Source organism: Stigmatopora argus, chromosome 24 (genome assembly GCF_051989625.1).
Source record: "Stigmatopora argus isolate UIUO_Sarg chromosome 24, RoL_Sarg_1.0, whole genome shotgun sequence".
NCBI lineage: Eukaryota > Metazoa > Chordata > Actinopteri > Syngnathiformes > Syngnathidae > Stigmatopora > Stigmatopora argus.
This window is the reverse complement of record NC_135410.1, coordinates 297,501-317,500: the sequence shown is the minus strand read 5'-3', so window position 1 is coordinate 317,500 and position 20,000 is coordinate 297,501. Positions and strand designations below refer to the sequence as shown.

General features: G+C 45.9%; 42 non-coding genes and 4 pseudogenes across 42 annotated transcripts; all 46 read right to left on the bottom strand.

Annotated features, from left to right (window-relative positions):
• Positions 1 to 279: 279 nt before the first annotated feature.
• Positions 280 to 398, bottom strand: LOC144069987 (5S ribosomal RNA). Its single transcript, XR_013298933.1, has one exon. It is a non-coding gene; the product is annotated as a 5S ribosomal RNA (ribosomal RNA).
• Positions 399 to 714: 316 nt separating this feature from the next.
• Positions 715 to 833, bottom strand: LOC144069928 (5S ribosomal RNA). The gene has a single exon (XR_013298877.1). It is a non-coding gene; the product is annotated as a 5S ribosomal RNA (ribosomal RNA).
• Positions 834 to 1,149: 316 nt separating this feature from the next.
• LOC144070158 (5S ribosomal RNA) lies at positions 1,150 to 1,268 on the bottom strand. The gene has a single exon (XR_013299098.1). It is a non-coding gene; the product is annotated as a 5S ribosomal RNA (ribosomal RNA).
• Positions 1,269 to 1,585: 317 nt separating this feature from the next.
• LOC144070042 (5S ribosomal RNA) lies at positions 1,586 to 1,704 on the bottom strand. The gene has a single exon (XR_013298988.1). It is a non-coding gene; the product is annotated as a 5S ribosomal RNA (ribosomal RNA).
• Positions 1,705 to 2,020: 316 nt separating this feature from the next.
• LOC144069618 (5S ribosomal RNA) lies at positions 2,021 to 2,140 on the bottom strand. Its single transcript, XR_013298668.1, has one exon. It is a non-coding gene; the product is annotated as a 5S ribosomal RNA (ribosomal RNA).
• Positions 2,141 to 2,456: 316 nt separating this feature from the next.
• Positions 2,457 to 2,575, bottom strand: LOC144069587 (5S ribosomal RNA). The gene has a single exon (XR_013298640.1). It is a non-coding gene; the product is annotated as a 5S ribosomal RNA (ribosomal RNA).
• Positions 2,576 to 2,891: 316 nt separating this feature from the next.
• On the bottom strand, positions 2,892 to 3,010 carry LOC144069912 (5S ribosomal RNA). The gene has a single exon (XR_013298861.1). It is a non-coding gene; the product is annotated as a 5S ribosomal RNA (ribosomal RNA).
• Positions 3,011 to 3,326: 316 nt separating this feature from the next.
• On the bottom strand, positions 3,327 to 3,445 carry LOC144069782 (5S ribosomal RNA; annotated as a pseudogene).
• A 316-nt stretch (positions 3,446 to 3,761) lies between these two features.
• Positions 3,762 to 3,880, bottom strand: LOC144070250 (5S ribosomal RNA). Its single transcript, XR_013299186.1, has one exon. It is a non-coding gene; the product is annotated as a 5S ribosomal RNA (ribosomal RNA).
• Positions 3,881 to 4,196: 316 nt separating this feature from the next.
• Positions 4,197 to 4,315, bottom strand: LOC144069911 (5S ribosomal RNA). Its single transcript, XR_013298860.1, has one exon. It is a non-coding gene; the product is annotated as a 5S ribosomal RNA (ribosomal RNA).
• Positions 4,316 to 4,631: 316 nt separating this feature from the next.
• Positions 4,632 to 4,750, bottom strand: LOC144069656 (5S ribosomal RNA). Its single transcript, XR_013298704.1, has one exon. It is a non-coding gene; the product is annotated as a 5S ribosomal RNA (ribosomal RNA).
• Positions 4,751 to 5,066: 316 nt separating this feature from the next.
• LOC144069960 (5S ribosomal RNA) lies at positions 5,067 to 5,185 on the bottom strand. Its single transcript, XR_013298907.1, has one exon. It is a non-coding gene; the product is annotated as a 5S ribosomal RNA (ribosomal RNA).
• A 316-nt stretch (positions 5,186 to 5,501) lies between these two features.
• LOC144069671 (5S ribosomal RNA) lies at positions 5,502 to 5,621 on the bottom strand. Its single transcript, XR_013298720.1, has one exon. It is a non-coding gene; the product is annotated as a 5S ribosomal RNA (ribosomal RNA).
• Positions 5,622 to 5,937: 316 nt separating this feature from the next.
• Positions 5,938 to 6,056, bottom strand: LOC144070165 (5S ribosomal RNA). The gene has a single exon (XR_013299104.1). It is a non-coding gene; the product is annotated as a 5S ribosomal RNA (ribosomal RNA).
• A 316-nt stretch (positions 6,057 to 6,372) lies between these two features.
• LOC144070079 (5S ribosomal RNA) lies at positions 6,373 to 6,491 on the bottom strand. Its single transcript, XR_013299023.1, has one exon. It is a non-coding gene; the product is annotated as a 5S ribosomal RNA (ribosomal RNA).
• A 316-nt stretch (positions 6,492 to 6,807) lies between these two features.
• LOC144069941 (5S ribosomal RNA) lies at positions 6,808 to 6,926 on the bottom strand. The gene has a single exon (XR_013298890.1). It is a non-coding gene; the product is annotated as a 5S ribosomal RNA (ribosomal RNA).
• A 316-nt stretch (positions 6,927 to 7,242) lies between these two features.
• Positions 7,243 to 7,361, bottom strand: LOC144070127 (5S ribosomal RNA). The gene has a single exon (XR_013299069.1). It is a non-coding gene; the product is annotated as a 5S ribosomal RNA (ribosomal RNA).
• A 316-nt stretch (positions 7,362 to 7,677) lies between these two features.
• Positions 7,678 to 7,796, bottom strand: LOC144069940 (5S ribosomal RNA). The gene has a single exon (XR_013298889.1). It is a non-coding gene; the product is annotated as a 5S ribosomal RNA (ribosomal RNA).
• A 316-nt stretch (positions 7,797 to 8,112) lies between these two features.
• LOC144069563 (5S ribosomal RNA) lies at positions 8,113 to 8,231 on the bottom strand. The gene has a single exon (XR_013298618.1). It is a non-coding gene; the product is annotated as a 5S ribosomal RNA (ribosomal RNA).
• A 316-nt stretch (positions 8,232 to 8,547) lies between these two features.
• Positions 8,548 to 8,666, bottom strand: LOC144069514 (5S ribosomal RNA). Its single transcript, XR_013298572.1, has one exon. It is a non-coding gene; the product is annotated as a 5S ribosomal RNA (ribosomal RNA).
• Positions 8,667 to 8,982: 316 nt separating this feature from the next.
• On the bottom strand, positions 8,983 to 9,101 carry LOC144069927 (5S ribosomal RNA). Its single transcript, XR_013298876.1, has one exon. It is a non-coding gene; the product is annotated as a 5S ribosomal RNA (ribosomal RNA).
• Positions 9,102 to 9,417: 316 nt separating this feature from the next.
• Positions 9,418 to 9,536, bottom strand: LOC144069430 (5S ribosomal RNA). Its single transcript, XR_013298490.1, has one exon. It is a non-coding gene; the product is annotated as a 5S ribosomal RNA (ribosomal RNA).
• A 317-nt stretch (positions 9,537 to 9,853) lies between these two features.
• Positions 9,854 to 9,972, bottom strand: LOC144069610 (5S ribosomal RNA). Its single transcript, XR_013298661.1, has one exon. It is a non-coding gene; the product is annotated as a 5S ribosomal RNA (ribosomal RNA).
• Positions 9,973 to 10,288: 316 nt separating this feature from the next.
• On the bottom strand, positions 10,289 to 10,407 carry LOC144069861 (5S ribosomal RNA). The gene has a single exon (XR_013298812.1). It is a non-coding gene; the product is annotated as a 5S ribosomal RNA (ribosomal RNA).
• Positions 10,408 to 10,723: 316 nt separating this feature from the next.
• On the bottom strand, positions 10,724 to 10,842 carry LOC144069450 (5S ribosomal RNA). The gene has a single exon (XR_013298510.1). It is a non-coding gene; the product is annotated as a 5S ribosomal RNA (ribosomal RNA).
• A 316-nt stretch (positions 10,843 to 11,158) lies between these two features.
• Positions 11,159 to 11,277, bottom strand: LOC144070093 (5S ribosomal RNA). The gene has a single exon (XR_013299036.1). It is a non-coding gene; the product is annotated as a 5S ribosomal RNA (ribosomal RNA).
• A 316-nt stretch (positions 11,278 to 11,593) lies between these two features.
• Positions 11,594 to 11,712, bottom strand: LOC144069558 (5S ribosomal RNA). Its single transcript, XR_013298613.1, has one exon. It is a non-coding gene; the product is annotated as a 5S ribosomal RNA (ribosomal RNA).
• A 316-nt stretch (positions 11,713 to 12,028) lies between these two features.
• Positions 12,029 to 12,147, bottom strand: LOC144069431 (5S ribosomal RNA). Its single transcript, XR_013298491.1, has one exon. It is a non-coding gene; the product is annotated as a 5S ribosomal RNA (ribosomal RNA).
• A 317-nt stretch (positions 12,148 to 12,464) lies between these two features.
• On the bottom strand, positions 12,465 to 12,583 carry LOC144069454 (5S ribosomal RNA). Its single transcript, XR_013298513.1, has one exon. It is a non-coding gene; the product is annotated as a 5S ribosomal RNA (ribosomal RNA).
• A 316-nt stretch (positions 12,584 to 12,899) lies between these two features.
• Positions 12,900 to 13,018, bottom strand: LOC144070087 (5S ribosomal RNA). Its single transcript, XR_013299031.1, has one exon. It is a non-coding gene; the product is annotated as a 5S ribosomal RNA (ribosomal RNA).
• A 316-nt stretch (positions 13,019 to 13,334) lies between these two features.
• On the bottom strand, positions 13,335 to 13,453 carry LOC144069964 (5S ribosomal RNA). Its single transcript, XR_013298911.1, has one exon. It is a non-coding gene; the product is annotated as a 5S ribosomal RNA (ribosomal RNA).
• Positions 13,454 to 13,766: 313 nt separating this feature from the next.
• LOC144069860 (5S ribosomal RNA) lies at positions 13,767 to 13,885 on the bottom strand. Its single transcript, XR_013298811.1, has one exon. It is a non-coding gene; the product is annotated as a 5S ribosomal RNA (ribosomal RNA).
• A 316-nt stretch (positions 13,886 to 14,201) lies between these two features.
• On the bottom strand, positions 14,202 to 14,320 carry LOC144069998 (5S ribosomal RNA). The gene has a single exon (XR_013298944.1). It is a non-coding gene; the product is annotated as a 5S ribosomal RNA (ribosomal RNA).
• A 316-nt stretch (positions 14,321 to 14,636) lies between these two features.
• On the bottom strand, positions 14,637 to 14,755 carry LOC144069985 (5S ribosomal RNA). Its single transcript, XR_013298931.1, has one exon. It is a non-coding gene; the product is annotated as a 5S ribosomal RNA (ribosomal RNA).
• A 313-nt stretch (positions 14,756 to 15,068) lies between these two features.
• LOC144069859 (5S ribosomal RNA) lies at positions 15,069 to 15,187 on the bottom strand. The gene has a single exon (XR_013298810.1). It is a non-coding gene; the product is annotated as a 5S ribosomal RNA (ribosomal RNA).
• Positions 15,188 to 15,503: 316 nt separating this feature from the next.
• Positions 15,504 to 15,622, bottom strand: LOC144069997 (5S ribosomal RNA). The gene has a single exon (XR_013298943.1). It is a non-coding gene; the product is annotated as a 5S ribosomal RNA (ribosomal RNA).
• A 316-nt stretch (positions 15,623 to 15,938) lies between these two features.
• Positions 15,939 to 16,058, bottom strand: LOC144070208 (5S ribosomal RNA). Its single transcript, XR_013299145.1, has one exon. It is a non-coding gene; the product is annotated as a 5S ribosomal RNA (ribosomal RNA).
• Positions 16,059 to 16,372: 314 nt separating this feature from the next.
• On the bottom strand, positions 16,373 to 16,491 carry LOC144070164 (5S ribosomal RNA). Its single transcript, XR_013299103.1, has one exon. It is a non-coding gene; the product is annotated as a 5S ribosomal RNA (ribosomal RNA).
• Positions 16,492 to 16,804: 313 nt separating this feature from the next.
• LOC144069933 (5S ribosomal RNA) lies at positions 16,805 to 16,923 on the bottom strand. Its single transcript, XR_013298882.1, has one exon. It is a non-coding gene; the product is annotated as a 5S ribosomal RNA (ribosomal RNA).
• A 316-nt stretch (positions 16,924 to 17,239) lies between these two features.
• On the bottom strand, positions 17,240 to 17,358 carry LOC144069557 (5S ribosomal RNA). Its single transcript, XR_013298612.1, has one exon. It is a non-coding gene; the product is annotated as a 5S ribosomal RNA (ribosomal RNA).
• Positions 17,359 to 17,674: 316 nt separating this feature from the next.
• LOC144069717 (5S ribosomal RNA) lies at positions 17,675 to 17,793 on the bottom strand (annotated as a pseudogene).
• A 316-nt stretch (positions 17,794 to 18,109) lies between these two features.
• Positions 18,110 to 18,228, bottom strand: LOC144069742 (5S ribosomal RNA; annotated as a pseudogene).
• Positions 18,229 to 18,544: 316 nt separating this feature from the next.
• LOC144070064 (5S ribosomal RNA) lies at positions 18,545 to 18,663 on the bottom strand. Its single transcript, XR_013299009.1, has one exon. It is a non-coding gene; the product is annotated as a 5S ribosomal RNA (ribosomal RNA).
• Positions 18,664 to 18,979: 316 nt separating this feature from the next.
• Positions 18,980 to 19,098, bottom strand: LOC144069931 (5S ribosomal RNA). The gene has a single exon (XR_013298880.1). It is a non-coding gene; the product is annotated as a 5S ribosomal RNA (ribosomal RNA).
• A 316-nt stretch (positions 19,099 to 19,414) lies between these two features.
• Positions 19,415 to 19,533, bottom strand: LOC144070063 (5S ribosomal RNA). Its single transcript, XR_013299008.1, has one exon. It is a non-coding gene; the product is annotated as a 5S ribosomal RNA (ribosomal RNA).
• Positions 19,534 to 19,849: 316 nt separating this feature from the next.
• On the bottom strand, positions 19,850 to 19,968 carry LOC144069718 (5S ribosomal RNA; annotated as a pseudogene).
• Positions 19,969 to 20,000: the final 32 nt, after the last annotated feature.

Here is a 20,000-nt window from a genome sequence, read left to right as displayed (position 1 = left end):
ACGGTCCATAGTCTTGCATGTGGATCGTGTATTTGGATATTTGGATCGGGTGTGGAGGGTGAGGGGTCCTCTTTGGAGAACCCTTCGTTAAAGGAGTCGACTTTGTTGCCGCTTGCTCTTCTTTTGCTTTATTACTTCTACAACTACGGGAATGAAGATTATCAGAAGGAGAGCTTCAATAAAATGTTGTGAGATGTGCAGAGGAGGGAAGTCTTTCATGATTTAGGAGGTCAAAAGGAGATGAACATCCATGAAATGTCGAAAATTGTTTTGACAAGATGCTTACAGCACCTGGTATTCCCAAGAAGTCTCCCATCCAGGTACTAACCAGGCCCAACCCTGCTTAGCTTCCGAGATCAGACGAGATCGGGCGTTTTCAGGGTAGTATGGCCGTGAGCAACATTGTCGCTGAACAAATCCCCTTTGGAAATCCGAACGGTCCATAGTCTTGCATGTGGATCGTGTATTTGGATATTTGGATCCGGTGTGGAGGGTGAGGGGTCCTCTTCGGAGAACCCTTCGTTAAAGGAGTCGACTTTGTTGCCGCTTGCTCTTCTTTTGCTTTATTACTTCTACAACTACGGGAATGAAGATTATCAGAAGGAGAGCTTCAATAAAATGTTGTGAGATGTGCAGAGGAGGGAAGTCTTTCATGATTTAGGAGGTCAAAAGGAGATGAACATCCATGAAATGTCGAAAATGGTTTTGACAAGATGCTTACAGCACCTGGTATTCCCAAGCGGTCTCCCATCCAGGTACTAACCAGGCCCAACCCTGCTTAGCTTCCGAGATCAGACGGGATCGGGCGTTTTCAGGGTAGTACGGCCGTGAGCAACATTGTCGCTGAACAAATCCCCTTTGGAAATCCGAACGGTCCATAGTCTTGCATGTGGATCGTGTATTTGGATATTTGGATCGGGTGTGGAGGGTGAGGGGTCCTCTTTGGAGAACCCTTCGTTAAAGGAGTCGACTTTGTTGCCGCTTGCTCTTCTTTTGCTTTATTACTTCTACAACTACGGGAATGAAGATTATCAGAAGGAGAGCTTCAATAAAATGTTGTGAGATGTGCAGAGGAGGGAAGTCTTTCATGATTTAGGAGGTCAAAAGGAGATGAACATCCATGAAATGTCGAAAATGGTTTTGACAAGATGCTTACAGCACCTGGTATTCCCAAGCGGTCTCCCATCCAGGTACTAACCAGGCCCAACCCTGCGTAGCTTCCGAGATCAAATGAGATCGGGCGTTTTCAGGGTAGTATGGCCGTGAGCAACATTGTCTCTGAACAAATCCCCTTTGGAAATCCGAACAGTCCATATCTCTTGCATGTGGATCGTGTATTTGGATATTTGGATCTGGTGTGGAGGGTGAGGGGTCCTCTATGGAGAACCCTTCTTTAAAGGAGTCGACTTTGTTGCCGCTTGCTCTTCTTTTGCTTTATTACTTCTACAACTACGGGAATGAAGATTTTCAGAAGGAGAGCTTCAATAAAATGTTGTGAGATGTGCAGAGGAGGGAAGTCTTTTATGATTTAGGAGGTCAAAAGGAGATGAACATCCATGAAATGTCGAAAATGGTTTTGACAAGATGTTTACAGCACCTGGTATTCCCAAGCGGTCTCCCATCCAGGTACTAACCAGGCCCAACCCTGCTTAGCTTCCGAGATCAGACGAGATCGGGCGTTTTCAGGGTAGTATGGCCGTGAGCAACATTGTCGCTGAACAAATCCCCTTTGGAAATCCGAACGGTCCATAGTCTTGCATGTGGATCGTTTATTTGGATATTTGGATCCGGTGTGGAGGGTGAGTGGTCCTCTTTGGAGAACCCTTCGTTAAAGGAGTCGACTTTGTTGCCGCTTGCTCTTCTTTTGCTTTATTACTTCTACAACTACGGGAATGAAGATTATCAGAAGGAGAGCTTCAATAAAATGTTGTGAGATGAGGAGAGGAGGGAAGTCTTTCATGATTTAGGAGGTCAAAAGGAGATGAACATCCATGAAATGTCGAAAATGGTTTTGACAAAATGCTTACAGCACCTGGTATTCCCAAGTGGTCTCCCATCCAGGTACTTAACCAGGCCCAACCCTGCTTAGCCTCCGAGATCAGGCGAGATCGGGCGTTTTCAGGGTAGTATGGCCGTGAGCAACATTGTCGCTGAACAAATCCCCTTTGGAAATCCGAACGGTCCATAGTCTTGCATGTGGATCGTGTATTTGGATATTTGGATCGGGTGTGGAGGTTGAGGGGTCCTCTTTGGAGAACCCTTCGTTAAAGGAGTCGACTTTGTTGCCGCTTGCTCTTCTTTTGCTTTATTACTTATACAACTACGGGAATGAAGATTTTCAGAAGGAGAGCTTCAATAAAATGTTGTGAGATGTGCAGAGGAGGGAAGTCTTTTATGATTTAGGAGGTCAAAAGGAGATGAACATCCATGAAATGTCGAAAATGGTTTTGACAAGATGTTTACAGCACCTGGTATTCCCAAGCGGTCTCCCATCCAGGTACTAACCAGGCCCAACCCTGCTTAGCCTCCGAGATCAGGCGAGATCGGGCGTTTTCAGGGTAGTATGGCCGTGAGCAACATTGTCGCTGAACAAATCCCCTTTGGAAATCCGAACGGTCCATAGTCTTGCATGTGGATCGTTTATTTGGATATTTGGATCCGGTGTGGAGGGTGAGTGGTCCTCTTTGGAGAACCCTTCGTTAAAGGAGTCGACTTTGTTGCCGCTTGCTCTTCTTTTGCTTTATTACTTCTACAACTACGGGAATGAAGATTATCAGAAGGAGAGCTTCAATAAAATGTTGTGAGATGAGGAGAGGAGGGAAGTCTTTCATGATTTAGGAGGTCAAAAGGAGATGAACATCCATGAAATGTCGAAAATGGTTTTGACAAGATGCTTACAGCACCTGGTATTCCCAAGCGGTCTCCCATCCAGGTACTAACCAGGCCCAACCCTGCTTAGCTTCCGAGATCAGACGAGATCGGGCGTTTTCAGGGAAGTATGGCCGTGAGCAACATTGTCGCTGAACAAATCCCCTTTGGAAATCCGAACGGTCCATAGTCTTGCATGTGGATCGTGTATTTGGATATTTGGATCTGGTGTGGAGGGTGAGTGGTCCTCTTTGGAGAACCCTTCGTTAAAGGAGTCGACTTTGTTGCCGCTTGCTCTTCTTTTGCTTTATTACTTCTACAACTACGCAAATGAAGATTATCAGAAGGAGAGCTTCAATAAAATGTTGTGAGATGTGCAGAGGAGGGAAGTCTTTCATGATTTAGGAGGTCAAAAGGAGATGAACATCCATGAAATGTCGAAAATGGTTTTGACAAGATGCTTACAGCACTTGGTATTCCCAAGCGGTCTCCAATCCAGGTACTAACCAGGCCCAACCCTCCGTAGCTTCCGAGATCAGACGAGATCGGGCGTTTTCAGGGTAGTATGGCCTTGAGCAACATTGTCGCTGAACAAATCCCCTTTGGAAATCCGAACGGTCCATAGTCTTGCATGTGGATCGTGTATTTGGATATTTGGATCGGGTGTGGAGGGTGAGGGGTCCTCTTTGGAGAACCCTTCGTTAAAGGAGTCGACTTTGTTGCCGCTTGCTCTTCTTTTGCTTTATTACTTCTACAACTACGGGAATGAAGATTATCAGAAGGAGAGCTTCAATAAAATGTTGTGAGATGTGCAGAGGAGGGAAGTCTTTCATGATTTAGGAGGTCAAAAGGAGATGAACATCCATGAAATGTCGAAAATGGTTTTGACAAGATGCTTACAGCACCTGGTATTCCCAAGCGGTCTCCCATCCAGGTACTAACCAGGCCCAACCCTTCTTCGCTTCCGAGATCAGACGAGATCGGGCGTTTTCAGGGTAGTATGGCCGTGAGCAACATTGTCGCTGAACAAATCCCCTTTGGAAATCCGAACGGTCCATAGTCTTGCATGTGGATCGTTTATTTGGATATTTGGATCCGGTGTGGAGGGTGAGTGGTCCTCTTTGGAGAACCCTTCGTTAAAGGAGTCGACTTTGTTGCCGCTTGCTCTTCTTTTGCTTTATTACTTCTACAACTACGCGAATGAAGATTATCAGAAGGAGAGCTTCAATAAAATGTTGTGAGATGAGGAGAGGAGGGAAGTCTTTCATGATTTAGGAGGTCAAAAGGAGATGAACATCCATGAAACGTCGAAAATGGTTTTGACAAGATGCTTACAGCACCTGGTATTCCCAAGCGGTCTCCCATCCAGGTACTAACCAGGCCCAACCCTGCTTAGCTTCCGAGATCAGACGAGATCGGGCGTTTTCAGGGAAGTATGGCCGTGAGCAACATTGTCGCTGAACAAATCCCCTTTGGAAATCCGAACGGTCCATAGTCTTGCATGTGGATCGTGTATTTGGATATTTGGATCGGGTGTGGAGTGTGAGGGGTCCTCTTTGGAGAACCCTTCGTTAAAGGAGTCGACTTTGTTGCCGCTTGCTCTTCTTTTGCTTTATTACTTCTACAACTACGGGAATGAAGATTATCAGAAGGAGAGCTTCAATAAAATGTTGTGAGATGTGCAGAGGAGGGAAGTCTTTCATGATTTATGAGGTCAAAAGGAGATGAACATCCATGAAATGTCGAAAATGGTTTTGACAAGATGCTTACAGCACCTGGTATTCCCAAGCGGTCTCCCATCCAGGTAGTAACCAGGCCCAACCCTGCTTAGCTTCCGAGATCAGACGAGATCGGGCATTTTCAGGGTATTATGGCTGTGAGCAACATTGTCGCTGAACAAATCCCCTTTGGAAATCCGAACGGTCCATAGTCTTGCATGTGGATCGTGTATTTGGATATTTGGATCGGGTGTGGAGGGTGAGGGGTCCTCTTTGGAGAACCCTTTGTTAAAGGAGTCGACTTTGTTGCCGCTTGCTCTTCTTTTGCTTTATTACTTCTTCAACTACGGGAATGAAGATTATCAGAAGGAGAGCTTCAATAAAATGTTGTGAGATGTGCAGAGGAGGGAAGTCTTTCATGATTTAGGAGGTCAAAAGGAGATGAACATCCATGAAATGTCGAAAATGGTTTTGACAAGATGCTTACAGCACCTGGTATTCCCAAGCGGTCTCCCATCCAGGTACTAACCAGGCCCAACCCTGCTTAGCTTCCGAGATCAGATGAGATCGGGCGTTTTCAGGGTAGTATGGCCGTGATCAACATTGTCGCTGAACAAATCCCCTTTGGAAATCCGAACGGTCCATAGTCTTGCATGTGGATCGTGTATTTGGATATTAGGATCGGGTGTGGAGGGTGAGGGGTCCTCTTTGGAGAACCCTTCGTTAAAGGAGTCGACTTTGTTGCCGCTTGCTCTTCTTTTGCTTTATTACTTCTACAACTACGGGAATGAAGATTTTCAGAAGGAGAGCTTCAATAAAATGTTGTGAGATGTGCAGAGGAGGGAAGTCTTTCATGATTTAGGAGGTCAAAAGGAGATGAACATCCATGAAATGTCGAAAATGGTTTTGACAAAATGCTTACAGCACCTGGTATTCCCAAGTGGTCTCCCATCCAGGTACTTAACCAGGCCCAACCCTGCTTAGCCTCCGAGATCAGGCGAGATCGGGCGTTTTCAGGGTAGTATGGCCATGAGCAACATTGTCGCTGAACAAATCCCCTTTGGAAATCCGAACGGTCCATAGTCTTGCATGTGGATCGTGTATTTGGATATTTGGATCGGGTGTGGAGGTTGAGGGGTCCTCTTTGGAGAACCCTTCGTTAAAGGAGTCGACTTTGTTGCCGCTTGCTCTTCTTTTGCTTTATTACTTATACAACTACGGGAATGAAGATTTTCAGAAGGAGAGCTTCAATAAAATGTTGTGAGATGTGCAGAGGAGGGAAGTCTTTCATGATTTAGGAGGTCAAAAGGAGATGAACATCCATGAAATGTCGAAAATGGTTTTGACAAGATGCTTACAGCACCTGGTATTCCCAAGCGGTCTCCCATCCAGGTACTAACCAGGCCCAACCCTGCTCAGCTTCCGAGATCAGACGAGATCGGGCGTTTTCAGGGTAGTATGGCCGTGAGCAACATTGTCGCTGAACAAATCCCCTTTGGAAATCCGAACGGTCCATAGTCTTGCATGTGGATCGTGTATTTGGATATTTCGATCGGGTGTGGAGGGTGAGGGGTCGTCTTTGGAGAACCCTTCGTTAAAGGAGTCGACTTTGTTGCTGCTTGCCTTTCTTTTGCTTTATTACTTCTACAACTACGGGAATGAAGATTATCAGAAGGAGAGCTTCAATAAAATGTTGTGAGATGTGCAGAGGAGGGAAGTCTTTCATGATTTAGGAGGTCAAAAGGAGATGAACATCCATGAAATGTCGAAAATGGTTTTGACAAGATGCTTACAGCACCTGGTATTCCCAAGCAGTCTCCCACCCAGGTACTAACCAGGCCCAACCCTGCTTAGCTTCCGAGATCAGACGAGATCGGGCGTTTTCAGGGTAGTATGGCCGTGAGCAACATTGTCGCTGAACAAATCCCCTTTGGAAATCCGAACGGTCCATAGTCTTGCATGTGGATCGTGTATTTGGATATTTGGATCGGTTGTGGAGGGTGAGGGGTCCTCTTTGGAGAACCCTTCGTTAAAGGAGTCGACTTTGTTGCCGCTTGCTCTTCTTTTGCTTTATTACTTCTACAACTACGGGAATGAAGATTATCAGAAGGAGAGCTTCAATAAAATGTTGTGAGATGTGCAGAGGCGGGAAGTCTTTCATGATTTAGGAGGTCAAAAGGAGATGAACATCCATGAAATGTCGAAAATGGTTTTGACAAGATGCTTACAGCACCTGGTATTCCCAAGCGGTCTCCCATCCTGGTACTAACCAGGCCCAACCCTGCTTAACTTCCAAGATCAGACGAGATCGGGCGTTTTCAGGGTAGTATGGCCGTGAGCAACATTGTCGCTGAACAAATCCCCTTTGGAAATCCGAACGGTCCATAGTCTTGCATGTGGATCGTGTATTTGGATATTTGGATCCGGTGTGGAGGGTGAGTGGTCCTCTTTGGAGAACCCTTCGTTAAAGGAGTCGACTTTGTTGCCGCTTGCTCTTCTTTTGCTTTATTACTTCTACAACTACGGGAATGAAGATTATCAGAAGGAGAGCTTCAATAAAATGTTGTGAGATGTGCAGAGTAGGGAAGTCTTTCATGATTTAGGATGTCAAAAGGAGATGAACATCCATGAAATGTCGAAAATGGTTTTGACAAGATGCTTACAGCACCTGGTATTCCCAAGCGGTCTCCCATCCAGGCACTAACCAGGCCCAACCCTGCTTAGCTTCCGAGATCAGACGAGATCGGGCGTTTTCAGGGTAGTATGGCCGTGAGCAACATTGTCGCTGAACAAATCCCCTTTGGAAATCCGAACGGTCCATAGTCTTGCATGTGGATCGTGTATTTGGATATTTGGATCGGTTGTGGAGGGTGAGGGGTCCTCTTTGGAGAACCCTTCGTTAAAGGAGTCGACTTTGTTGCCGCTTGCTCTTCTTTTGCTTTATTACTTCTACAACTACGGGAATGAAGATTATCAGAAGGAGAGCTTCAATAAAATGTTGTGAGATGTGCAGAGGCGGGAAGTCTTTCATGATTTAGGAGGTCAAAAGGAGATGAACATCCATGAAATGTCGAAAATGGTTTTGACAAGATGCTTACAGCACCTGGTATTCCCAAGCGGTCTCCCATCCTGGTACTAACCAGGCCCAACCCTGCTTAACTTCCAAGATCAGACGAGATCGGGCGTTTTCAGGGTAGTATGGCCGTGAGCAACATTGTCGCTGAACAAATCCCCTTTGGAAATCCGAACGGTCCATAGTCTTGCATGTGGATCGTGTATTTGGATATTTGGATCCGGTGTGGAGGGTGAGTGGTCCTCTTTGGAGAACCCTTCGTTAAAGGAGTCGACTTTGTTGCCGCTTGCTCTTCTTTTGCTTTATTACTTCTACAACTACGGGAATGAAGATTATCAGAAGGAGAGCTTCAATAAAATGTTGTGAGATGTGCAGAGTAGGGAAGTCTTTCATGATTTAGGATGTCAAAAGGAGATGAACATCCATGAAATGTCGAAAATGGTTTTGACAAGATGCTTACAGCACCTGGTATTCCCAAGCGGTCTCCCATCCAGGCACTAACCAGGCCCAACCCTGCTTAGCTTCCGAGATCAGACGAGAGCGGGCGTTTTCAGGGTAGTATGGCCGTGAGCAACATTGTCGCTGAACAAATCCCCTTTGGAAATCCGAACGGTCCATAGTCTTGCATGTGGATCGTGTATTTGGATATTTTGATCGGGTGTGGAGGGTGAGGGGTCCTCTTTGGAGAACCCTTCGTTAAAGGAGTCGACTTTGTTGCCGCTTGCTCTTCTTTTGCTTTATTACTTCTACAACTACGGGAATGAAGATTATCAGAAGGAGAGCTTCAATAAAATGTTGTGAGATGTGCAGAGGAGGGAAGTCTTTCATGATTTAGGTTGTCAAAAGGAGATGAACATCCATGAAATGTCGAAAATGGTTTTGACAAGATGCTTACAGCACCTGGTATTCCCAAGCGGTCTCCCATCCAGGTACTAACCAGACCCAACCCTGCTTAGCTTCCAAGATCAGACGAGATCAGGCGTTTTCAGGGTAGTATGGCCGTGAGCAACATTGTCGCTGAACAAATCCCCTTTGGAAATCCGAACGGTCCATAGTCTTGCATGTGGATCGTGTATTTGGATATTTGGATCCGGTGTGGAGGGTGAGTGGTCCTCTTTGGAGAACCCTTCGTTAAAGGAGTCGACTTTGTTGCCGCTTGCTATTCTTTTGCTTTATTACTTCTACAACTACGGGAATGAAGATTATCAGAAGGAGAGCTTCAATAAAATGTTGTGAGATGTGCAGAGGAGGGAAGTCTTTCATGATTTAGGAGGTCAAAAGGAGATGAACATCCATGAAATGTCGAAAATGGTTTTGACAAGATGCTTACAGCACCTGGTATTCCCAAGCGGTCTCCCATCCAGGTACTAACCAGGCCCAACCCTGCTTAGCTTCCGAGATCAGACGGGATCGGGCGTTTTCAGGGTAGTACGGCCGTGAGCAACATTGTCGCTGAACAAATCCCCTTTGGAAATCCGAACGGTCCATAGTCTTGCATGTGGATCGTGTATTTGGATATTTGGATCGGGTGTGGAGGGTGAGGGGTCCTCTTTGGAGAACCCTTCGTTAAAGGAGTCGACTTTGTTGCCGCTTGCTCTTCTTTTGCTTTATTACTTCTACAACTACGGGAATGAAGATTATCAGAAGGAGAGCTTCAATAAAATGTTGTGAGATGTGCAGAGGAGGGAAGTCTTTCATGATTTAGGAGGTCAAAAGGAGATGAACATCCATGAAATGTCGAAAATGGTTTTGACAAGATGCTTACAGCACCTGGTATTCCCAAGCGGTCTCCCATCCAGGTACTAACCAGGCCCAACCCTGCGTAGCTTCCGAGATCAATTGAGATCGGGCGCTTTCAGGGTAGTATGGCCGTGAGCAACATTGTCTCTGAACAAATCCCCTTTGGAAATCCGAACAGTCCATATCTCTTGCATGTGGATCGTGTATTTGGATATTTGGATCTGGTGTGGAGGGTGAGGGGTCCTCTATGGAGAACCCTTCTTTAAAGGAGTCGACTTTGTTGCCGCTTGCTCTTCTTTTGCTTTATTACTTCTACAACTACGGGAATGAAGATTATCAGAAGGAGAGCTTCAATAAAATGTTGTGAGATGTGCAGAGGAGGGAAGTCTTTCATGATTTAGGAGGTCAAAAGGAGATGAACATCCATGAAATGTCGAAAATGGTTTTGACAAGATGCTTACAGCACCTGGTATTCCCAAGCAGTCTCCCACCCAGGTATTAACCAGGCCCAACCCTGCTTAGCTTCCAAGATCAGACGAGATCGGGCGTTTTCAGGGTAGTATGGCCGTGAGCAACATTATCGCTGAACAAATCCCCTTTGGAAATCCGAACGGTCCATAGTCTTGCATATGGATCGTGTATTTGGATATTTGGATCCGGTGTGGAGGGTGAGTGGTCCTCTTTGGAGAACCCTTCGTTAAAGGAGTCGACTTTGTTGCCGCTTGCTCTTCTTTTGCTTTATTACTTCTACAACTACGGGAATGAAGATTATCAGAAGGAGAGCTTCAATAAAATGTTGTGAGATGTGCAGAGGAGGGAAGTCTTTCATGATTTAGGAGGTCAAAAGGAGATGAACATCAATGAAATGTCGAAAATGGTTTTGACAAGATGCTTACAGCACCTGGTATTCCCAAGCGGTCTCCCATCCAGGTACTAACCAGGCCCAACCCTGCTTAGCTTCCGAGATCAGACGAGATCGGGCGTTTTCAGGGTAGTATGGCCGTGAGCAACATTGTCGCTGAACAAATCCCCTTTGGAAATCCGAACGGTCCATAGTCTTGCATTTGGATCGTGTATTTGGATATTTGGATCGGGTGTGGAGGGTGAGGGGTCCTCTTTGGAGAACCCTTCGTTAAAGGAGTCGACTTTGTTGCCGCTTGCTCTTCTTTTGCTTTATTACTTCTACAACTACGGGAATGAAGATTATCAGAAGGAGAGCTTCAATAAAATGTTGTGAGATGTGCAGAGGAGGGAAGTCTTTCATGATTTAGGAGGTCAAAAGGAGATGAACATCCATGAAATGTCGAAAATGGTTTTGACAAGGCACTTACAGCACCTGGTATTCCCAAGCGGTCTCCCATCCAGGTACTAACCAGGCCCAACCCTTCTTGGCTTCCGAGATCAGATGAGATCGGGCGTTTTCAGGGTAGTATGGCCGTGAGCAACATTATCGCTGAACAAATCCCCTTTGGAAATCCGAACGGTCCATAGTCTTGCATATGGATCGTGTATTTGGATATTTGGATCCGGTGTGGAGGGTGAGTGGTCCTCTTTGGAGAACCCTTCGTTAAAGGAGTCGACTTTGTTGCCGCTTGCTCTTCTTTTGCTTTATTACTTCTACAACTACGGGAATGAAGATTATCAGAAGGAGAGCTTCAATAAAATGTTGTGAGATGTGCAGAGGAGGGAAGTCTTTCATGATTTAGGAGGTCAAAAGGAGATGAACATCAATGAAATGTCGAAAATGGTTTTGACAAGATGCTTACAGCACCTGGTATTCCCAAGCGGTCTCCCACCCAGGTACTAACCAGGCCCAACCCTGCTTAGCTTCCAAGATCAGACGAGATCGGGCGTTTTCAGGGTAGTATGGCCGTGAGCAACATTGTCGCTGAACAAATCCCCTTTGGAAATCCGAACGGTCCATAGTCTTGCATGTGGATCGTGTATTTGGATATTTGGATCCGGTGTGGAGGGTGAGTGGTCCTCTTTGGAGAACCCTTCGTTAAAGGAGTCGACTTTGTTGCCGCTTGCTCTTCTTTTGCTTTATTACTTCTACAACTACGGGAATGAAGATTATCAGAAGGAGAGCTTCAAAAAAAGGTTGTGAGATGTGCAGAGGAGGGAAGTCTTTCATGATTTAGGAGGTCAAAAGGAGATGAACATCCATGAAATGTCGAAAATGGTTTTGACAAGATGCTTGCAGCACCTGGTATTCCCAAGCGGTCTCCCATCCAGGTACTAACCAGGCCCAACCCTGCTTAGCTTCCGAGATCATACGAGATCAGGCGTTTTCAGGGTAGTATGGCCATGAGCAACATTGTTGCTGAACAAATCCCCTTTGGAAAGCCAAACGGTCCATAGTCTTGCATGTGGATCTTGTATTTGGATATTTGGATCGGGTGTGGAGGGTGAGGGGTCCTCTTTGGAGAACCCTTCGTTAAAGGAGTCGACTTTGTTGCCGCTTGCTCTTCTTTTGCTTTATTACTTCTACAACTACGGGAATGAAGATTATCAGAAGGAGAGCTTCAATAAAATGTTGTGAGATGTGCAGAGGAGGGAAGTCTTTCATGATTTAGGAGGTCAAAAGGAGATGAACATCCATGAAATGTCGAAAATGGTTTTGACAAGATGCTTACAGCACCTGGTATTCCCAAGCGGTCTCCCACCCAGGTATTAACCAGGCCCAACCCTGCTTAGCTTCCAAGATCAGACGAGATCGGGCGTTTTCAGGGTAGTATGGCCGTGAGCAACATTGTCGCTGAACAAATCCCCTTTGGAAATCCGAACGGTCCATAGTCTTGCATGTGGATCGTGTATTTGGATATTTGGATCCGGTGTGGAGGGTGAGTGGTCCTCTTTGGAGAACCCTTCGTTAAAGGAGTCGACTTTGTTGCCGCTTGCTCTTCTTTTGCTTTATTACTTCTACAACTACGGGAATGAAGATTATCAGAAGGAGAGCTTCAAAAAAAAGGTTGTGAGATGTGCAGAGGAGGGAAGTCTTTCATGATTTAGGAGGTCAAAAGGAGATGAACATCCATGAAATGTCGAAAATGGTTTTGACAAGATGCTTGCAGCACCTGGTATTCCCAAGCGGTCTCCCATCCAGGTACTAACCAGGCCCAACCCTGCTTAGCTTCCGAGATCATACGAGATCAGGCGTTTTCAGGGTAGTATGGCCGTGAGCAACATTGTTGCTGAACAAATCCCCTTTGGAAAGCCAAACGGTCCATAGTCTTGCATGTGGATCTTGTATTTGGATATTTGGATCGGGTGTGGAGGGTGAGGGGTCCTCTTTGGAGAACCCTTCGTTAAAGGAGTCGACTTTGTTGCCGCTTGCTCTTCTTTTGCTTTATTACTTCTACAACTACGGGAATGAAGATTATCAGAAGGAGAGCTTCAATAAAATGTTGTGAGATGTGCAGAGGAGGGAAGTCTTTCATGATTTAGGAGGTCAAAAGGAGATGAACATCCATGAAATGTCGAAAATGGTTTTGACAAGATGCTTACAGCACCTGGTATTCCCAAGCGGTCTCCCATCCAGGTATTAACCAGGCCCAACCCTGCTTAGCTTCCGAGATCAGACGAGATCGGGCGTTTTCAGGGTAGTATGGCCGTGAGCAACATTGTCGCTGAACAAATCCCCTTTGGAAATCCGAACGGTCCATAGTCTTGCATGTGGATCGTGTATTTGGATATTTGGATCGGGTGTGGAGGGTGAGGGGTCCTCTTTGGAGAACCCTTCGTTAAAGGAGTCGACTTTGTTGCCGCTTGCTCTTCTTTTGCTTCATTACTTCTACAACTACGGGAATGAAGATTATCAGAAGGAGAGCTTCAATAAAATGTTGTGAGATGTGCAGAGGAGGGAAGTCTTTCATGATTTAGGAAGTCAAAAGGAGATGAACATCCATGAAATATCGAAAATGGTTTTGACAAGATGCTTACAGCACCTGGTATTCCCAAGCGGTCTCCCATCCAGGTACTAACCAGGCCCAACCCTGCTTAGCTTCCGAGATCAGACGAGATCGGGCGTTTTCAGGGTAGTATGGCCGCGAGCAATATTGTCGCTGAACAAATCCCCTTTGGAAATCCGAACGGTCCATAGTCTTGCATGTGGATCGTGTATTTGGATATTTGGATCGGGTGTGGAGGGTGAGGGGTCCTCTTTGGAGAACCCTTCGTTAAAGGAGTCGACTTTGTTGCCGCTTGCTCTTCTTTTGCTTTATTACTTCTACAACTACGGGAATGAAGATTATCAGGAGAGCTTCAATAAAATGTTGTGAGATTTGCAGAGTAGGGAAGTCTTTCATGATTTAGGAGGTCAAAAGGAGATGAACATCCATGAAATGTCGAAAATGGTTTTGACAAGATGCTTACAGCACCTGGTATTCCCAAGCGGTCTCCCATCCAGGTACTAACCAGGCCCAACCCTGCTTAGCTTCCGAGATCAGACGAGATCGGGCGTTTTCAGGGTAGTATGGCCGTGAGCAACATTGTCGCTGAACAAATCCCCTTTGGAAATCCGAACGGTCCATAGTCTTGCATGTGGATCGTGTATTTGGATATTTGGATCGGGTGTGGAGGGTGATGGGTCCTCTTTGGAGAACCTTTCGTTAAAGGAGTCGACTTTGTTGCCGCTTGCTCTTCTTTTGCTTTATTACTTCTACAACTACGGGAATGAAGATTATCAGAAGGAGAGCTTCAATAAAATGTTGTGAGATGTGCAGAGGAGGGAAGTCTTTCATGATTTAGGAGGTCAAAAGGAGATGAACATCCATGAAATGTCGAAAATGGTTTTGACAAGATGCTTACAGCACCTGGTCTTCCCAAGCGGTCTCCCATCCAGGTACTAACCAGGCCCAACCCTGCTTAGCTCCCGAGATCAGACGAGATCGGGCGTTTTCAGGGTAGTATGGCCGTGAGCAACATTGTCGCTGAACAAATCCCCTTTGGAAATCCGAACGGTCCATAGTCTTGCATGTGGATCGTGTATTTGGATATTTGGATCCGGTGTGGAGGGTAAGTGGTCCTCTTTGGAGAACCCTGCGTTAAAGGAGTCGACTTTGTTGCCGCTTGCTCTTCTTTTGCTTTATTACTTCTACAACTACGGGAATGAAGATTATCAGAAGGAGAGCTTTAATAAAATGTTGTGAGATGTGCAGAGGAGGGTAGTCTTTCATGATTTAGGGGGTCAAAAGGAGATGAACATCCATGAAATGTCGAAAATGGTTTTGACAAGATGCTTACAGCACCTGGTATTCCCAAGCGGTCTCCCATCCAGGTACTAACCAGGCCCAACCCTGCTTAGCTTCCGAGATCAGATGAGATCGGGCGTTTTCAGGGTAGTATGGCCGTGAGCAACATTGTTGCTGAACAAATCCCCTTTGGAAATCCGAACGGTCCATAGTCTTGCATGTGGATCGTGTATTTGGATATTTGGATCGGGTGTGGAGGGTGAGGGGTCCTCTTTGGAGAACCCTTCGTTAAAGGAGTCGACTTTGTTGCCGCTTGCTCTTCTTTTGCTTTATTACTTCTACAACTACGGGAATGAAGATTATCAGGAGAGCTTCAATAAAATGTTGTGAGATTTGCAGAGTAGGGAAGTCTTTCATGATTTAGGAGGTCAAAAGGAGATGAACATCCATGAAATGTCGAAAATGGTTTTGACAAGATGCTTACAGCACCTGGTATTCCCAAGCGGTCTCCCATCCAGGTACTAACCAGGCCCAACCCTGCTTAGCTTCCGAGATCAGACGAGATCGGGCGTTTTCAGGGTAGTATGGCCGTGAGCAACATTGTCGCTGAACAAATCCCCTTTGGAAATCCGAACGGTCCATAGTCTTGCATGTGGATCGTGTATTTGGATATTTGGATCGGGTGTGGAGGGTGATGGGTCCTCTTTGGAGAACCTTTCGTTAAAGGAGTCGACTTTGTTGCCGCTTGCTCTTCTTTTGCTTTATTACTTCTACAACTACGGGAATGAAGATTATCAGAAGGAGAGCTTCAATAAAATGTTGTGAGATGTGCAGAGGAGGGAAGTCTTTCATGATTTAGGAGGTCAAAAGGAGATGAACATCCATGAAATGTCGAAAATGGTTTTGACAAGATGCTTACAGCACCTGGTCTTCCCAAGCGGTCTCCCATCCAGGTACTAACCAGGCCCAACCCTGCTTAGCTCCCGAGATCAGACGAGATCGGGCGTTTTCAGGGTAGTATGGCCGTGAGCAACATTGTCGCTGAACAAATCCCCTTTGGAAATCCGAACGGTCCATAGTCTTGCATGTGGATCGTGTATTTGGATATTTGGATCCGGTGTGGAGGGTAAGTGGTCCTCTTTGGAGAACCCTGCGTTAAAGGAGTCGACTTTGTTGCCGCTTGCTCTTCTTTTGCTTTATTACTTCTACAACTACGGGAATGAAGATTATCAGAAGGAGAGCTTTAAAAAAATGTTGTGAGATGTGCAGAGGAGGGAAGTCTTTCATGATTTAGGAGGTCAAAAGGAGATGAACATCCATGAAATGTCGAAAATAGTTTTGACAAGATGCTTACAGCACCTGGTATTCCCAAGCGGTCTCCCATCCAGGTACTAACCAGGCCCAAACCCTGCTTAGCTTCCGAGATCAGACGAGATCGGGCGTTTTCAGGGTAGTATGGCCGTGAGCAACATTGTCGCTGAACAAATCCCCTTTGGAAATCCGAACGGTCCATAGTCTTGCATGTGGATCGTGTATTTGGATATTTGGATCGGGTGTGGAGGGTGGGGTCCTCTTTGGAGAACCCTTCGTTAAAGGAGTCGACTTTGTTGCCGCTTGCTCTTCTTTTGCTTTATTACTTCTACAACTACGGGAATGAAGATTAACAGAAGGAGAGCTTCAATAAAATGTTGTGAGATGTGCAGAGGAGGGTAGTCTTTCATGATTTAGGAGGTCAAAAGGAGATGAACATCCATGAAATGTCAAAAATGGTTTTGACAAGATGCTTACAGCACCTGGTATTCCCAAGCGGTCTCCCATCCAGGTACTAACCAGGCCCAACCCTGCTCAGCTTCCGAGATCAGACGAGATCGGGCGTTTTCAGGGTAGTATGGCCGTGAGCAACATTGTCGCTGAACAAATCCCCTTTGGAAATCCGAACGGTCCATAGTCTTGCATGTGGATCGTGTATTTGGATATTTGGATCGGGTGTGGAGGGTGAGGGGTCCTCTTTGGAGAACCCTTCGTTAAAGGAGTCGACTTTGTTGCCGCTTGCTCTTCTTTTGCTTTATTACTTCTACAACTACGGGAATGAAGATTATCAGGAGAGCTTCAATAAAATGTTGTGAGATGTGCAGAGTAGGGAAGTCTTTCATGATTTAGGAGGTCAAAAGGAGATGAACATCCATGAAATGTCGAAAATGGTTTTGACAAGATGCTTACAGCACCTGGTATTCCCAAGCGGTCTCCCATCCAGGTACTAACCAGGCCCAACCCTGCTTAGCTTCCGAGGTCAGACGAGATCGGGCGTTTTCAGGGTAGTATGGCCGTGAGCAACATTGTCGCTGAACAAATCCCCTTTGGAAATCCGAACGGTCCATAGTCTTGCATGTGGATCGTGTATTTGGATATTTGGATCGGGTGTGGAGGGTGAGGGGTCCTCTTTGGAGAACCCTTCGTTAAAGGAGTCGACTTTGTTGCCGCTTGCTCTTCTTTTGCTTTATTACTTCTACAACTACGGGAATGAAGATTATCAGAAGGAGAGCTTCAATAAAATGTTGTGAGATGTGCAGAGGAGGGAAGTCTTTCATGATTTAGGAGGTCAAAAGGAGATGAACATCCATGAAATGTCGAAAATGGTTTTGACAAGATGCTTACAGCACCTGGTATTCCCAAGCGGTCTCCCATCCAGGTACTAACCAGGCCCAACCCTGCTTAGCTTCAGAGATCAGACGAGATTGGGCGTTTTCAGGGTAGTATGGCCGTGAGCAACATTGTCGCTGAACAAATCCCCTTTGGAAATCCGAACGATCCATAGTCTTGAATGTGGATCGTGTATTGGGTTATTTGGATCAGGTGTGGAGGGTCAGGGGTCCTCTTTGGAGAACCCTTCGTTAAAGGAGTCGACTTTGTTGCCGCTTGCTCTTCTTTTGCTTTATTACTTCTACAACTACGGGAATGAAGATTATCAGAAGGAGAGCTTCAATAAAATTTTGTGAGATGTGCAGAGGAGGGAAGTCTTTCATGATTTAGGAGGTCAAAAGGAGATGAAGATCCATGAAATGTCGAAAATGGTTTTGACAAGATGCTTACAGCACCTGGTATTCCCAGGCGGTCTCCCATCCAGGTATTAACCAGGCCCAACCCTGCTTAGCTTCCGAGATAAGACGAGATCGGGCGCTTTCAGGGTATTATGGCCGTGAGCAACATTGTTGCTGAACAAATCCTCTTTGGAAATCCGAACGGTCCATAGTCTTGCATGGGGATCGTGTATTTGGATATTTGGATCGGGTGTGGAGGGTGAGGGGTCCTCTTTGGAGAACCCTTCGTTAAAGGAGTCGACTTTGTTGCCGCTTGCTCTTCTTTTGCTTTATTACTTCTACAACTACGGGAATGAAGATTATCAGAAGGAGAGCTTCAATAAAATGTTGTGAGATGTGCTGAGGAGGGAAGTCTTTCATGATTTAGGAGGTCAAAAGGAGATGAACATCCATGAAATGTCGAAAATGGTTTTGACAAGATGCTTACAGCACCTGGTATTCCCAAGCAGTCTCCCACCCAGGTACTAACCAGAACCAACCCTGCGTAGCTTCCGAGATCAGACGAGATCGGGCGTTTTCAGGGTAGTATGGCCGTGAGCAACATTGTCGCTGAACAAATCCCCTTTGGAAATCCGAACGGTCCATAGTCTTGCATGTGGATCGTGTATTTGGATATTTGGATCGGGTGTGGAGGGTGAGGGGTCCTCTTTGGAGAACCCTTCGTTAAAGGAGTCGACTTTGTTGCCGCTTGCTCTTCTTTTGCTTTATTACTTCTACAACTACGGGAATGAAGATTATCAGAAGGAGAGCTTCAATAAAATGTTGTGAGATGTGCAGAGGAGGGAAGTCTTTCATGATTTAGGAAGTCAAAAGGAGATGAACATCCATGAAATGTCGAAAATGGTTTTGACAAGATGCTTACAGCACCTGGTATTCCCAAGCGGTCTCCCATCCAGGTACTAACCAGGCCCAACCCTGCTTAGCTTCCAAGATCAGACGAGATCGGGCGTTTTCAGGGTAGTATGGCCGTGAGCAACATTGTTGCTGAACAAATCCCCTTTGGAAATCCGAACGGTCCATAGTCTTGCATGTGGATCGTGTATTTGGATATTTGGATCGGGTGTGGAGGGTGAGTGGTCCTCTTTGGAGAACCCTTCGTTAAAGGAGTCGACTTTGTTGCCGCTTGCTCTTCTTTTGCTTTATTACTTCTACAACTACGGGAATGAAGATTATCAGAAGGAGAGCTTCAATAAAATGTTGTGAGATGTGCAGAGGAGGGAAGTCTTTCATGATTTAGGAAGTCAAAAGGAGATGAACATCCATGAAATGTCGAAAATGGTTTTGACAAGATGCTTACAGCACCTGGTATTCCCAAGCGGTCTCCCATCCAGGTACTAACCAGGCCCAACCCTGCTTAGCTTCCGAGGTCAGACGAGATCGGGCGTTTTCAGGGTAGTATGGCCGTGAGCAACATTGTCGCTGAACAAATCCCCTTTGGAAATCCGAACGGTCCATAGTCTTGCATGTGGATCGTGTATTTGGATATTTGGATCCGGTGTGGAGGGTGAGTGGTCCTCTTTGGAGAACCCTTCGTTAAAGGAGTCGACTTTGTTGCCGCTTGCTCTTCTTTTGCTTTATTACTTCTACAACTACGGGAATGAAGATTATCAGAAGGAGAGCTTAAATAAAATGTTGTGAGATGTGCAGAGGAGGGAAGTCTTTCATGATTTAGGAAGTCAAAAGGAGATGAACATCCATGAAATGTCGAAAATGGTTTTGACAAGATGCTTACAGCACCTGGTATTCCCAAGCGGTCTCCCATCCAGGTACTAACCAGGCCCAACCCTGCTTAGCTTCCAAGATCAGACGAGATCGGGCGTTTTCAGGGTAGTATGGCCGTGAGCAACATTGTTGCTGAACAAATCCCCTTTGGAAATCCGAACGGTCCATAGTCTTGCATGTGGATCGTGTATTTGGATATTTGGATCGGGTGTGGAGGGTGAGGGGTCCTCTTTGGAGAACCCTTCGTTAAAGGAGTCGACTTTGTTGCCGCTTGCTCTTCTTTTGCTTTATAACTTCTACAACTACGGGAATGAAGATTATCAGAAGGAGAGCTTCAATAAAATTTTGTGAGATGTGCAGAGGAGGGAAGTCTTTCATGATTTAGGAGGTCAAAAGGAGATGAACATCCATGAAATGTCGAAAATGGTTTTGACAAGATGCTTACAGCACCTGGTATTCCCAGGCGGTCTCCCATCCAGGTACTAACCAGGCCCAACCCTGCTTAGCTTCCAAGATAAGACGAGATCGGGCGTTTTCAGGGTATTATGGCCGTGAGCAACATTGTCGCTGAACAAATCCTCTTTGGAAA